Below are 14757 nucleotides of genomic sequence, written 5' to 3' on the forward strand. Positions count from 1 at the left end.
GTAAAGAGACTGGACATCTTTAAGATAAAATGATGCAAACACTGACTTGCTCCTCCAATAAGTTGCATCCATAATGCTCTGCAGAGAACGGTTCTTATTAAAGGCCATCGAAGTGGCTACGGCTCTCACTTCGTGGGTCCTTACCTTCAGCAAAGCAAGGTCTTCATCCTTCATGTGAGAATGGGCTTCTCTAATCAGAAGCCTTATATAATACGAAACTCCGTTTTTGGACATGGGCATCGAAGGTTTCTTGATTGCACACCATAAGGCTTCTGACTGTCCTTGTATAGGTTTTGACCTATTAAGATAATATTTCAGAGCTCTGACAGGGCAAAGAACTCTTTCTAGCTCGTTACCTACCATGTTGGAAAGGCTAGGAATTTCAAACGATCTAGGCCAAGGACGTGAAGGAAGTTCATTCTTAGCTAAAAATCCGAGCTGTAAAGAACATGTTGCAGATTCGGATGTGAACCCAATGTTCTTGCTGAAGGCATGAACCTCACTGACTCTTTTAGCTGTTGCAAGGCAGACGAGGAAAAGAGTCTTGAGGGTAAGGTCCTTGAAGGAAGCTGACTGGAGAGGTTCGAACCTAGGAGACATAAGGAACCTTAAGACTACGTCTAGATTCCAGCCTGGAGTGGGTAAACGACGTTCTTTAGAAGTCTCAAAAGACTTAAGGATGTCTTGAAGGTCCTTGTTGGAAGAAAGGTCCAAACCTCTGTGGCGGAGAACTGAAGCCAACATACTTCTGTACCCTTTAATCGTAGGAGCAGAAAGGGATCCCTCATTCCTTAGATGTAATAGGAAGTCAGCTATTTGGGTTACAGAGGTATTGGTAGAGGAAACTGCATTGGCTCTACACCAGCTTCGGAAGACTTCCCACTTGGATTGGTAGACTCTACGAGTGGATACCCTCCTTGCTCTGGCAATCGCACTGGCTGCCTCCTTCGAAAAGCCTCTAGCTCTAGCGAATCTTTCGACAGTCTGAAGGCAGTCAGACGAAGAGCGTGGAGGTTTGGGTGCACCTTGTCTACGTGAGGTTGACGTAGAAGGTCCACTCTTAGAGGGAGAGTCCTGGGGACGTCGACCAGCCATTGCAGTACCTCTGTGAACCATTCTCTTGCAGGCCAAAGGGGAGCAACCAGCGTCAGCCGTGTCCCTTCGTGCGAGACGAACTTCTGAATGACTCTGTTGATGATCTTGAACGGTGGGAATGCGTAAAGGTCGAGATGGGACCAATTCAGCAGAAAAGCATCCACATGAACTGCTGCTGGGTCTGGAACTGGGGAACAGTACAAAGGAAGCCTCTTGGTCATGGAGGTGGCAAACAGATCTATCGTAGGCTGACCCCACAAGGTCCAAAGTCTGTTGCACACGCTCTTGTGAAGGGTCCATTCCGTGGGGATGACTTGATCTTTTCTGCTTAGGCGATCTGCTGAGACGTTCATGTTGCCCTGAATGAACCTCGTTACTAGAGTGAGGTTTAGACTTCTTGACCAAATGAGGAGGTCCCTTGCTATCTCGTACAGGTTCCTCGAATGGGTCCCTCCCTGCTTGGAGATGTAAGCCAAGGCTGTGGTGTTGTCGGAGTTCACCTCCACCACCTTGCCTAGCAGGAGGGACTTGAAGTTCATTAGGGCCATATGAACTGCCAGTAGCTCCTTGCAGTTGATGTGGAGCGTTTCCTGTTCCCTGTTCCACGTTCCCGAGCATTCCTGTCCGTTCAAGGTCGCGCCCCAGCCCGAGTCTGATGCATCCGAGAAGAGATGAAGATTGGGGGTCTGAATCGCTAACGATAGGCCCTCCTTGAGAAGGAGGTTGGTCTTCCACCACAAGAGAGTGGTCTTCATCTCTTTGGTGACAGGGATAGAGACTGCTTCGAGCGTCAAATCCTTGTCCCAATGAGCTGCTAGATGGAATTGGAGAGGGCGGAGGTGGAGTCTCCCTAACTCGACGAACAGGGCTAATGATGACAGGGTCCCTGTGAGACTCATCCACTGTCTCACCGAGCAATTGTTCCTCTTCAGCATGCTCAGGATGCAATCTAGGGCTTGGCTTATCCTTGGGGCCGATGGAAAAGCCCGAAAATCCTGACTCCGAATCTCCATTCCCAGGTAAACTATGGATTGGGAGGGAATGAGCTGGGACTTTTCTAAGTTGACTAACAGACCCAGTTCCTTGATCAATTCTAAAGTCCAGTTGAGACTCTCCAGACAGCGACGACTCGTGGAGGCTCTCAACAGCCAGTCGTCTAAATAAAGGGAGGCTCTGATGTCCGATAAGTGGAGGAATTTTGCAATATTCCTCATCAGATTCGTAAACACCATAGGAGCTGTGCTTAGGCCAAAACACAGGGCTTGGAATTGGTACACAACCTTTCCAAAAACGAATCTCAGGAAAGGTTGGGAGTCTGGATGAATAGGAACGTGAAAGTAAGCGTCTTTCAGATCCAACGAGATCATCCAGTCCTCCTGCCTGACCGCTGCTAGGACCGACTTCGTCGTCTCCATAGTGAACGTCTGCTTGGTGACATAAGCATTGAGCGCGCTGACGTCCAGCACCGGTCTCCAACCTCCTGTCTTCTTGGCCACCAGAAAGAGACGGTTGTAGAAGCCCGGGGATTGATGGTCCCGGACCATAACCACTGCCTTCTTCTGTAACAGGAGCGACACCTCCTGGTGCAACGCTAGCCTCTTGTCCTTTTCCTTGTAGTTGGGAGAGAGGTTGATGGGAGAAGTGGTCAGAGGGGGTTTGCGGCAGAATGGTATCCTGTAACCCTCCCTTAGCCACCTGACAGACTGGGCGTCTGCACCTCTCCTTTCCCAAGCTTGCCAGAAGGTCTTGAGTCTGGCTCCTACTGCTGTCTGGAGAGGAGGAGAGTCAGTGTTTGCCTTTTGAAGTCTTGGGACCTTTCCTAGACCTGCTCCTGGAAGAGTCTGGACGGGAGCTTCTTCGGCTGGGGGCTCTGCCACGAAAGGGCGGAATAAACCTTGTAGCAGGAGTATCAGCCACTGGGGTGCGGTAAGTCCTGGGAACTGAGGGAGCAACCTTAGTCTTACGAGCTGAAGAGGCCACAAGATCATGAGTGTCCTTCTGAATCAGGGCCGCAGACAAATCCTTGATAAGCTCTTCGGGAAACAAGAACTTAGAAAGCGGAGCAAAAAGGAGTTGAGACCTTTGACAAGGTGTGATGCTGGAAGAAAGGAAGGTGCAAAGTTGCTCCCTTTTCTTAAGAACTCCTGACACAAACATTGAAGCAAGCTCGCCAGACCCATCCCGAATTGCTTTATCCATGCAAGACATTAAAAGCATGGCCGAGTCCTTGTCCGCAGGGGAGGTCTTCTTGCTCAGGGCCCCCAGGCACCAGTCTAGAAAATTGAACATCTCAAAGGCACGAAATACACCCTTTAGGAAGTGGTCTAAATCGGAGAAGGTCCAGCAAACCTTAGAGCGCCTCATTGCTGATCTACGAGGAGAGTCGACCAAACTTGAGAAGTCAGCCTGGGCAGAGGCAGGGACTCCCAAGCCTGGTTACTCTCCTGTGGCATACCATACGCCCGCCTTAGAAGTGAGCTTAGTAGGTGAGAACATAAAGGAAGTCTTCCCTAGTTGCTGTTTAGACTGCAACCACTCCCCTAATATTCTTAAAGCTCTCTTAGATGACCTAGCAAAGACGAGCTTAGTATAAGTTGACTTAACAGGTTGCATGCCCAGCGAAAACTCAGATGGAGGAGAGCGGGGGGTAGCAGAAACAAAATGGTCCGGGTATACCTCTCTGAAAAGAGCCAGGACCTTACGAAAGTCAATGGGAAGAGGAGAAGACTTGGGTTCTTCCACGTCTGATGAGGGATCCAGGTGCGCAGCTTCCTCCTCAGAAACCTCATCACCAGAGTGTAGCGAAGTGAGAGGTAATGTAACAGTGGTATGCTGAACAGCAGAATCTGAACAAGCGGGTGCATAAACGCTTGTGGTTTCATCCTCAAGTCTCTGTTGTTGAGTTAAAACCTGAGGTTCAGGCTGCAAAGACTGGTCAAGAAGAGTAGAGGAAGGTAGGCGCATGGGTTGAGGTGGCTGACTCCTAGCATGAGTTTCTTGTCTCAAGAGTTGCGCTTGCTGTAAGGGTTGCGGATGCGCAGTAGCAGGTTCCTGAGGAACGAGTTGAGGTTCCTGAGGTGTGAGCTGCGAGAGTTGAGGTAGCGGCTGCGCAGAACTCAGTTCTTGTCTCGCGAGTTGAGGTTCCTGAGGTGCTAGCCTAAGGAGTTGAGGCTCTCGCCTTGAGGAGGGTTGAGGTCGCTGCAGCGAGTGCTGAGGTGGCTGCCTCATGGATGGAAGAGGTTGTCGTACCTCAAGAGATTGTTGCCTCGCAGGTGGAACCGCAAGCGGAAGCGGAGGAAGTAAGGCATAAGACTCCTGCTCCCATTGCTGAGGTTGCTGCACACCGCTGGTAACTGGCAACTCAGTACGCGGTAAGGTATCCTGAGGAACCTCAACTTCGTACGCCTGGCAGACTGGACTGCGGTGAGGCGGAGCGATCGCAGGAGGAGGTGTAACCTTCTCAGCCTGACACTCACGCATTAAGACCGCAAGCTGTGACTGCATGGACTGCAGCAAAGTCATCTTGGGGTCGACAGGCGCTAAGGTCTGCTGAGGCAAAGCCTTAACAGAAGATGAGGTCTGTTGCGGCATCACCTTACCTCTCTTAGGAGGTGTGCAGTCACCTGATGACTGCGGAGAGTCAGAGCTAATCCAATGACTGCAACCAGGTTGTAGAACTCTTGAGGTCTGGACTTTGCGTTTGAGAGGTCTTGAGACCTGAGTCCAGCGTTTTCTCCCTGACATTTCTTCTGCAGACGAGTAAAAGACGGGCTCAATCATCTGCGGGTGGGAGTGACGGTCTCTGTAAGACACGCCCGCAACCACCGAGGATACTTCTGTGCGCCGATCAAGGCCTGCCGAACCCTTTTGCCCTTCGACATTGCTTCTCCCCTGGGCTTGGGAGCTTGCAAGAGGTCCCGGACTGGGAGGACGACTGGCACGCACAGAAGTACCCTCACGCACCACACTGACACTGACACTAGCACTTGGCACCGCACTGACACTAGCACTTGGCACAGCACTGGCACTATCACCTCCCACTGCACTTTTGACCTTAAGTTCTTTGACTTCTGCCATAAGAGACTTATGGTCACTAACCACCGATTCCACTTTGTCACCTAAAGCCTGAATGGCACGCAAAACATCGGACATATCAGGTTGAGCACAAATAGAAGGTTCGAGGGTAGCCACTACAGGGGGAGGAAAAGGTTGAGGATCATGAGGTGAGGAAAAAAGTGAAGAGCGAGAAGAACTCCTCCTAACTCTCTCTCTCTCTAACTTGGTTGAATATTTCAGGAATCGAACAAATTCAAGTTCCGAAAGTCCGGCGCATTCCTCACATCGATCTTCCAACTGACAGGGTCTTTCCCTACAGTCAGAACAAGCGGTGTGAGGATCAACCGAGGCCTTCGGAACACGCCTATTACAAGACCTACATCGTCTATGGGGTGGGGCTTGTGAAAGGTCAGACATCTTGAATCAAAGAGTTAGTCAAGGGGGATTCCAAATCAAGCAAAAAGATCGTTAACCATTAATCAAAACCAAATAAAAGCTATCTAAGCTAATTAGAAAAGTTTCCAGTATAGCGAAAGCTGAAATCTTAGAGAAATACTTCACCAAAAACCGTGAACAATACTCCAAAATCATAAGCGTATCCCAGAACGTCTTGCCGGAAGCACGACAGAGGAAAAAGTGAGGTGGTGTCAACAAGTACTGCAGTACCTGGCCACAGGTGGCGCTGGTGAGTACACCCCCTTCTAGTATAGTGATAGCTGGCGTATCCCTCCCGTAGAATTCTGTCGGGCAACGGAGTTGACAGCTACATGATTATCGGGTAAGTTTAATATTGAAAAAGGTAATGTTGGATTGAACACTTTAGTGAGGTCATGAATAGGAAATACGAAGGGAATAATTTGGTTGATATACCTGAAACTGATAAAGACCTTGATGTGCCCATGAATGAAAAGTTAGAAGTTGTACTGACCAAATTTTCATTTAAGACAGGTGGTACAGCAATATGTAGAATATAGAATTCCACTTTTGATAGTATATGTGGGCTATGAAAAAGCTTTTGGTTATGTGCTCTGGAAAATTTTGTGGAGTGTCCTGCAACATTATGGAGTTCCTCTCAAATAAGTAAATTTAATTGTCTGTTCATAAGCATAGCAAATGCAAAGTTAATGTTAGTGGCGTCTTAAACGAATTTCCAGTGAAAAGTGGAGTACTAAGGGAATGTGTTGTTACCTATGTTTTTATCCTCCTCATAGATTTTGTAATGCATAGATCGGTTGGGGATGGTGGAGAAGGATTGGACTGGATTGGTAACAGAAAATTAGGAGACCTAGAGTATGCTGATGATGCTGTCCTAATTAGCAGAACACCACAGGGCTTGGAAAGCTTGCTTACCAGAATGCATGAAAAATCATATGAGGTTGGGCTCGAGATGAATAGAAGAAAGACAGATGATGAGAACGGAATATGCAATGGAAGATGAAATATCTTTGGAAGGTTCAAGGATTAATGAGGTAGAATTATTTAAATATTTAGGAACTATGATATCTAATATAGGAGCTTTAGAATTTGAGTTTAATGAAAGATTGAAAAAAGCAAATCAGAGGATGACTAGGTTAAGTCAAATTTGGAAATCAGGTCGCCTAAAATTACATATAATAATCAGGCTATATATCAGTTTAGTGAGATCGGTGTTACTGTATGGTTGTGAATTTTGGTATATTAATGAAACTCATTTTGTACATTTGAGAACAAAGCCCTCAGAAGAATATTGGGTGTTAAATGACAGGACAGGATTAGAAATGAAACTAAGAGAGATTACTCGAGCGCCACATGTGGATGAGATCATGGTGAGGGGTAGATGGAGATGGTTTGGGGATGCTCTTTGTTCTCCCTAAGAGACACTAGTTCACCAAACTTTAAACTGGCCTCCACAAGGCACTAGAAGAGTTGGAAGACTCAGGACTAGAAAGCATGAAGTAGGATATTGTGATTGGAGAAGCATTGAATTAAAAGCTGCAGATAGAGACGACTAGCGAAATCTAATTGAGGCCCTTTGCGTCAATAGGCGTGGGAGGAGATGATGATGATATGTGGGTAGTGGCTTCAAGCATCTAGCTCAAGGCGAGTCACTTAGCCTCCTTCCTCTAAAAACCCTTTTGTTGCTCTACCAATGCAAAATAATGGACCATCCTTAATATCTTCCAAAATAATTTGAATTTCTTTTTTTTATTTCTTTTATTTTAGGTATAAATAAATCCTTATCGTTCACTATTGGGACTATCCTAGCAGTTCAATTATCACTATTTATTACCCTGGTCAATTTAGATTTTTTTTGTATTTACGTTACTGTTTGCAGACATTTTTTCTTAAAGAATCGAGAGATATTTGGTTGCTTTGTATTTCCATGATTTGTCATGTTTCTATCTCTCTTTGTGTTTTTTCTTTTATTTTTCTTCATTTCATCTTTTTTTCTTAAATCTTCGATTGTATCCCTTTCTTTTGTAGGTAAAAGTATCTCTTTGATGGCTCGTTCATAGTATGAGGTAACAATGTTAAGAATAAAATGGATAGGTACAACTTAGGACGAATATTGTTTATGGGATCAGCTTTGCCCCCCTTGATGTATCTATCATGCTGTTCACTCTAATGTTGCTCCATTTAACACCATATCAAAAAGGAAACATGACAGTTATCAACATGGAAATTAGCAAGAACAGTGAAAATATATTCTATTTCAATTCCTGAAATTTTCATTTGGATATGTGAATTATTATAGGAACAATGTATATAGTAAAGTTTTTTTTAGATATTTCTAGCATTTGGGTTGACACCCCTCTCGAGGATGTTACCATGTTTTGGTCAATCTTTTTAAAGGTTTCACCACCTTTGTGTCAACAACTTTAAGTGTGTCCCCAGTATTAAATAACTTTCTGGAAATCATATCAATCATCGAGCTAGAAAGAAACTTTTTTTTTAAATGTAACTCTCAGGGTGTCACTCACTTTTAGGGTGTCACCTTGGGCAGACACCCCTTTTACTGCACCCCTTATGTCTTATTTTGAATTTTTATGATTACATATATGCATATTTATACATAAAAGTATATTTGTGTGCTCGAATACAAAGTTTGATTTACATATTCAAATAGTAAAACAAAATTGGACAGTTTTCAAAACCATGGTCAGGCAAAATTGACAGGCAAACTTCTCACTTTTTTCTTGGCGAGGCAAAATTGGACAATCTTGGATTACGGACACAAAAATTTATGCAAGTCTATAATTTTTTTCTAGCATATTTTTAATGATAGGGACCACAAACTGTCATAATTTAACTGAGCGTTGGCACTTAACGGAGATACAGACGTGTCCAAAATTGCCTCGCCTCTGAGATATTTATTTTTATAACTGTAATACGAGAATTTCTAATTCTTTGATGATTATGAAACAAGCCATTTTTATAGATGAGACCTCCCTCTCTTGAAAACATGTTTGGTATTTGGTCATAAATTATTAATACTGTATAGATTTTGTACAAAGGTTACTAAAAAGGTGTCCAAAATTGCCTCACCCTACTATACTGGGGTCAAAGGTAATAAGTATACGAGGGTATTACATAGCTAATCAAGTAATAAACTTGAACAGAGCTGGTAGAGAGACGAACAGTTACATTTCAGGATTAGAGAAGAAGAAATCCTATTGGTGGAGGAAAAGTCTCTGCGCAGGGAGGCGGGGTTTTTGCGCAGAAAGTCAAAAGTTGCTATGTACAAACGTACGTACTAGAATGAGAAAAATTAAATGAAAAACACCGCTAATGTTAGCATGATATGTTAACATTTGATCTACATTACACGTTGGCGGCACTGGTTACTGTATTTTTTCATGAGACATAGTCTTTGCAACGGCACCTCCAAAGTTTATCCAACTATACTGTTTTGTATTTTCCTCCGTTTATTATACACTCAAGAAGGTAATGTTTAGAGAAGAAAAGGCTTGTTTTACGATTATATATCGTTTTCCCAGTATGTTTTCCCCACCGAAAACCCCAAGTTGCCACTGGGGGTCCCCCATTATCGCAGGATATAGATATATATATACATACATATATATATATATATATATATATATATATATATATATATATATATACATATTTCTGAAACTATTCATTTGCAACGGGAACGAGTGTCATTTTCGAAGAGCGTAATTTTTTCTATAAGGAAAGGTAGTTTTTTTCCGGTAATTTTGTATATTATTACATCGTGTGACTACGCACAAGAAATATATGATTTCCTATAGCAAATAACGAGATTTAACCGATTTTGATGACCATTTCAATCGCAAACAAACAGATCAACCAATTCGGTTAGTTATAAGTTGACGAATTGGTTGATGTTATTACGGATGAAATGAATGAGAAAACCAGTTAAATCACGATATCTACTATAGGAAATCATATATTTCCTGTACGAAATCACACAATGAAATACAATACAAATGAACCATGTAAATATTAACACTGTGGACATATATACTGAGTTAAAATATATAAACAACAGATGTCGGGGACGATAACATTAGCAACGTTACCAATGTTTGACAGAACTACCAACGATGACGAATGGTACACAGTGTTACCAACGGCACGATGTCATTACTAGAGATAGAAATAAATTTTTCCATACGTAAACTAAATAATACTACCATAAAACTATTACACAATAAATAAAGAGTACCAAAAGGCCACAGAACCTAACAAACCCACCTAACCTTGCCTAGAAGTACCCCGGTCACAAAACACATATAATAAGAATGGGGGAATGACTTACCTTGATACACAGTACTACCAACGGAGACGAATGGTACACAGAACTACCAACGACACGATGGCATTACTAGAGCTAGAACTGCTAAATATCTCCTCAGATATATTCAATAATTTCTCCATATAACTGGTACGAAATATATAAAAAGTACAGAAAGGCCACAGAACCTAACAAACCCACCTAACCTTGCCTAGAAGTACCCCGGTCACAAAACACGGATAATGACTATTGAGGAATGACTTACTTTTATGAAGGAAACGTCGAAACTTGCTGGACTTGGAAGGAAGAGACAAAAGCGCACGACACTAGGGGCAGTTTAAACGTTGAGGAATAACATTGTGAGATTTAAGAAAATGGTCAACATAACCTGAATTATCAACAAAATCACCATGGAATTGAGCCACTGCTTTTAGATACGGAATGCTGCAACCGGTACAAGTTTCTATAATATGTACCATCTCAAAATACGGGAAAAAAAACGCACTAGTAACGAAGGACGAGTAACTAGGTCAAAGGTTAAAACGGGAAAGGCAGGGGAACAATGGGTCGGAAAACAGCGCATACAGAGATAAAGGAAGGGGGGGTAGGGAGGTATCTGAATAGGCCTAGAGTGATGATTGGTTAAGGGAAAAATGAGGAGATCATACCGAGAATTAACTGGATAAAAAAACTAGTCCAGGGTAAGTATTTATGTGAAACCGGGAAGGGATAAAGAAATAACCCAACAAATAAAACCAATATAGGAAGGGAAAATGGAATGAATGATAAATAATATTGGATGGGAATAAAAAATGAGAAAATAACACTAATAAAAAGAGTAAAAGGGGGAGTGGAAACTCCTGCGCAGGGGGCGGGGGGATATATGCGCAGATCGGAAACTGATGAAACGAACGTATGTACAAATGGGAAAGGAAATAACAAAACAAATAAACCCAATATAGGAAGGTAAAATGGAATGTATGATAAATTATATTGAATGGGAATATAAAATGAGAAAATAATACGGTAATAAAAAGAGTAATAATGGAGAGAAACGAAGGACGGAAGGTGGGGCGAACGAACAAACGAACAAATGGGTGCTAATGTTAGCATGAAACGCTAACATTTGATCTACATCAGGTATGGAATGCTAACATTTAATCTACATCAGGCGTTGGCAGCACTGGTTACTGTATTACTACAAGAAATAACCTTTGAAACGGCTCCTCCCAAATATATCCAGGTATCCTGATTTGTCTTTTCCTACGGTTATAATAAATACCAGAAAGAAATGTATAGAGAAGAAAAGGACTGAATTACGGTTATATATCGATTCCCCAGTATGATTTCCCCACCCAAAACCCCGAGTTCCCACTGGGGGTCCCCCATTATCGGCGGATATAGATGTATATATATTTCTGTAACTATTCATTTGCGACGGGAACAAGTGTTATTTTCGAAGGGAGCGTAATTTTTCCTATAAGAAAAAGTAGTTGGAATACTAGGATACATTGAGATGTAATAATATACAATGAAACCTTTTTTCCTAGGTTACATTGCCCTGTAATACACTACAATCCCGTTTTTCGTCATTAATACTTGAAAAACGGGTGCGGCCATCTGGACATTTACCAAAATATTTGTTTACCTTTTCCTGTAGAAAATAACGAGATTTAACCGGTTTTCACCTAATTATCTCACTCGTATACCACATACATTCCTACACATTCTAGTAAAAATAAATTGAATATCACTGATATCTTCATGCGGCCCTCTCCTAGACATTAACCTAAAGCTTTTTACGTCCGTAACTATAATAGAAACGCAACGCCGAGTGACGTCATTGACTGCACACTCCATTGAAAACAAATCTAGTCAACTAGATAATTCCAACTTACCTGGATTAATAGCAGGAATTGTCTGTCTTCTTGCCGTTGCCATTCTTCCTATATGGAACTTCGGTAGTTACCATTAACAACAGCTGAACACAGGCTAACTTCATTAAACCTAGCCTAACAGGTATGTTAAGACTACCTACAGGAGGGGTTGGATGTTGGTACACTAATAATGCTCGTTCACTATGCCTGTGGGTCTTCACATCCCATCGCCATACCTCCTTTGACTATTAACAATCGTTTGCAAGAAAGGTAATAATATAATGTAGGCAGTGTCATAGTACAGGATTTTACACTTCATTGATGGTGGGGTCACAAAGTTCACAAAGTAACAAACGACTTGCAATCGGTAGAGAGTCCATGACAAGTGACACTGAAAAGCGAGAGCAGAATCAGAGAGCATCAGAGCACAAAGTAGTGTTTCTAAATGTTACGAGTAGTGTTTCTTGATATTATTTTTATTACTTGCTAAGCTACAACTCTAGTAGGAAAATCAGGATGCTATAAGCCCAGTGGCTCCAACAGGGAAAATAGCTCAGTAAGGAAAGTAAAGAAGGAAAATAGCCCAGTGAGGAAAGTAAACAAGGAAAAATACAATATTTTAAGAACAGTAACATTAAAATAAATATTTCCTAAATAAACTATGAAAACTTTAATAAAATAAGAGGAAGAGAAATAAGACAGAATGGTGTGCCTGAGTATACCCTCAAGCAAGAGAACTCTAATCCAAGACAGTGGAAGACCATGGTACAGAGGCTATGGCACCACCCAAAACTAGAGAACAATGGTTTGATTCTGGAGTGTCCTTCTCCTAGAAGAGCTGCTTACCAAAGCTAAAGAGTCTCTTCTACCCTTGCAAGAGGAAAGTAGCCACTGAACAACTACAGTGCAGTGGTTAACCGCTTCGGTAAAGAATTGTTTGGTTATCTCAGTGTTGTCAGATGTATGAGGATAGAAGAGAAAACATAAAGAATAGGCCAGAATATTCAGTGTATGTGTAGGCAAAAGGAAAATTAACCGTGACCAGACTGAAGAATCCAATGTAGTTCTGTTTGGCCAGTCTAAGGACCCCATAATTCTCTGACAAGCTGAGGATTGTCAGGGAATTCTACCTGTCGTGACGTAATGAACAGAATCGTGATAGGTGGGATAGGAAATGGAGAGGATAACTCAAATAAATCATGAAAGAGTCAACAAGAAAACGGACAGCTAAACTCATTATGCAAGAGCTAACAAAAATAATATAGAATAAAAATAAAGTAAAGGTGATTCTTTACTATATATATATATATATATATATATATATATATATATATATATATATATATATATATATATATATATATATATATATATATATATATATATATATATATATATATATATATATATATATATATAATTTGTGTGTGTATCATTAATAGATATGTTGGAAAATCAGGATGCAATAAGCCAAAGGGCTCCCACTGAGAAAATAGCAAAGGTGCTTGTGGAGTTTCCTTATCCTTTGGGAAATAACCAAATTTTCTAGTTTCACAGGGTTAATTATGGTACTATGTATTCATAAATCGATATTAACCTCATTTACGCACGAAATCTTCCTTATATCATAGTTACCATAAAATTGGTTGAGATTGTTTTCTATGAAAAACATGAAAACTCGTTTTCTTTCGTTCCTGATTCTAATAAACTACAAAGAACTAGTGATGTTAGGGAGTCTTTTTCGTATTCCATATTTTCAGCGGAAAGTATTGTGTTCATTTACAGAATAAAAACTGTTCATTGTGTTTTAAATATCATGATATGTACTTGTCGAAAAATATAACTAAAACAAAAAAAATGGTTGTACCTTCATCAAAAATTAGTATGATAGTTTGAATTTGTGGTACCCTCAATGAGAATTAATCCAAATTTCTAGTGCCTTCAGCGAGAATTTATTTAATTTTTCCAGAAATCTTAAGTGAGAATTCATTCAATTTTTTTCCAGAAATCTTAAGCGAGAATTCATTCAGTTTTTCCAGAAATCTTAAGCGAGAATTCATTAAATTTTTCCAGAAATCTTAAGAAAGAATTCATTCAATTTTTTTTCAGAACTCTTAAGCGAGAATTCATTTAATTTTTCCAGGAATCTTAAGCGAGAATTCATTCAATTTGTCTAAAAATCTTAAGCGAGAATTTATTAAATTTTTCCAGAAATCTTAAGCGAGAATTCATTCAATTTGTCCAGAAATCTTAAGCAAGAATTCATTCAATTTTCCCAGAAATCTTACGCGAGAATTCATTCAATTTTTCCAGAAATCTTAAGTGATAATTTATTCAATTTTTCCAGAAATCTTAAGCGAGAATTCATTAATTTTTTTCAGAAATCTTGAGCGAGAATTCATTTAATTTTTCCAGGAATCCTAAGGGAGAATTCATTCAATTTGTCCAGAAATCTTAAATGAGAATTCATTCAATTTGTCTAAAAATCTTAAGCAAGAATTTATTATTTTTTTCCAGAAATCTTTAGCAAGAATTCATTCAATTTGTCCAGAAATCTTAAGCGAGAATTCATTCAATTTTTTTCCAGAAATCTTAAGCGAGAATTCATTCAATTTTTCCAGAAATCTTAAGCGAGAATTCATTCAATTTGTCTAAAAATCTTAAGCGAGAATTCATTTAATTTGTCCAGAAATCTTAAGCGAGAATTCATTCAATTTGTCCAGAAATCTTAAGCGAGAATTCATTCAATTTGTCTAAAAATCTTAAGCGAGAATTCATTCAATTTGTCCAGAAATCTTAAGCGAGAATTCATTTAATTTTTCCAGGAATCTTAAGCGAGAATTCATTCAATTTGTCCAGAAATCTTAAGCGAGAATTCATTCAATTTGTCCAGAAATCTTAAGCGAGAATTCATTCAATTTGTCCAGAAATCTTAAGCGAGAATTCATTTAATTTTTCCAGGAATCTTAA

General features: G+C 40.7%; 1 long non-coding RNA gene across 1 annotated transcript in view; it reads right to left on the reverse strand.

Annotated features, from left to right (window-relative positions):
• Positions 1–12180, reverse strand: part of LOC137642448 (uncharacterized) — a 167979-nt gene extending 155799 nt beyond the window's left edge. Inside the window, exon 1 of the long non-coding RNA XR_011044788.1 lies at positions 11809–12180. This is a non-coding gene — a long non-coding RNA (uncharacterized lncRNA). The remainder of the gene's footprint in view (positions 1–11808) is intronic.
• Positions 12181–14757: the final 2577 nt, after the last annotated feature.

This window comes from Palaemon carinicauda, chromosome 6 (assembly GCF_036898095.1).
Source record: "Palaemon carinicauda isolate YSFRI2023 chromosome 6, ASM3689809v2, whole genome shotgun sequence".
NCBI lineage: Eukaryota > Metazoa > Arthropoda > Malacostraca > Decapoda > Palaemonidae > Palaemon > Palaemon carinicauda.